The following is a 1,819-nucleotide window of genomic DNA, read 5'->3' on the forward strand; positions in this document are numbered from 1 at the left end:
CTTGGTAAACCTCATTGACAAACATCCGTGAGGTTGAACACTTCATTAACACAGTTAACGAAATCTATTGACAAAACGTGACCATCCGTGACTTCTCGTTCTGCCTTCAAGGCGATATCTTCCGTGAGTACATCCACACGCGCGCTGTATCAGGATAACATTAATCTGAGAGAACATCTATATGTGAATGTGTGTTCGAAATGTTTAATATACTTGCCGACATGCAACAAACTTGAAATTTGGCATGTGGGTAGCTTCCTGACTGTATACAATTCAAAAAGTATAAAAATAGACTTTTCTATTTGGGGGGGGGGGGGGGGGGGCGCAAAAATGGATATAATATTTCGATTTAAAGCTTTCGTGACTGCAAGGATTCATCTTTGGTTATTTCGGTAAAGTCACGTAGAATGAGAATAAAATAATAAATTGATAAAATAAAATAACACAATAATATTCTCACGACGTTTTGGCCACAACACAAGCGGCCTTCATTAGGTGAAGGGACGAGACTGTCTGGTAGGACAGCGCTGGAGTGAAAGAGCCACGTTCAGATCACGGCCTTTAAGCTGTGTGAGAGGAACAAAGCGCCTTGACAAAGGAATTAGCATATAATTTAGCATTGAAATGGCTGAATGATTAGCTTGTGACTGGTCACAGAAATAGCTATGTTAAAGTTAAAGCATACACATCCGCAGAGGCACCCCTTGATAAAGGAATTAGTATAGAATTTAGCATTGAAATAGCTAAGTTAAAGCATACACATCCGCAGAGGCACCCCTTGACAATGGAATTAGCATATAATTTAGCATTGAAATAGCTGAGTGATTAGCTTGTAACTGCTCACAGAAATAGCTACGTTAAAGTCAGAGCATACACATTCACCGAGGCACTTAGTACAAATCAAACAGGAGAATTTAGCATTGAAATAACTAGGCGAATTTAGCATTGAAATAACTGAGTGATTAGCTAGTGACTGGTCACAGAAATGACTATGTTGAAGTCAAGGCCTACACATCTGAGCTATTCACAGTACTATATAGTGAACCAATAAAAAACTAAAATATAAATTACCTTAATGTTATCAATAAACTCTATATTCTCCAATCAGCTAAGCTACCAACAATAAGTCGTTATATATCACAATGCTATATGGCGACAAAATGGGTGGATTCTTACCCTCAACTTTAGCACCACGGATAGCTACGGGCCCCGTTCAGACAGGCGAGTTCGTCCATGGTCGGAACATAGGAGGGGGAGAGAGACAGCTGCGAGGCGCTATTATACTCCATGTTGTAAAACCATACCATTAACCGTGGTGTGAGAGGTATTAAGAGTCAATGCTGGCGAAAGAGTTGCGGTCTGAAGGTTATCGTAAAAATACAATTAATTAAGAACAGAAATGATTTAAAACATCTTTCCAGTGGTTACTAAGCCAGAATCCATCTTCTCAGTTGAAATTGTCTCTGTGCTTGTATATGTGAATGGCCTCATGAACGAATCTCTCATGGTAGCCGGTTGGTTTGCAAAGAAACTCCGGCTTGGAAAAGTCAATGTCATGTGAGCCCACTGAATGATCTGCCACGGCAGAGGAGATCGACCTACCGTGTTTCAAGTCTGCTTTATGTTCGCGGATGCGGTCCGAGATATGTCTTTTGGTTTCTCCAATGTTGCTACTACCACAGAGGCACTTTAGTTTGTAAACGCCCGGGTACTGTATGTCTGGAACAGCATCTTTTACAGATGGAACTAGATCACGGATTTTATGTACTGTGTTGAATCGGACCTGGATCTTGTGTTTATTCAGGATTTTGGAGATCTT

This window comes from Petromyzon marinus, chromosome 16 (assembly GCF_048934315.1).
Source record: "Petromyzon marinus isolate PM22_M1 ecotype Great Lakes invasive population chromosome 16, UKy_Petmar_22M1.pri1.0, whole genome shotgun sequence".
Taxonomy (NCBI): domain Eukaryota; kingdom Metazoa; phylum Chordata; class Hyperoartia; order Petromyzontiformes; family Petromyzontidae; genus Petromyzon; species Petromyzon marinus.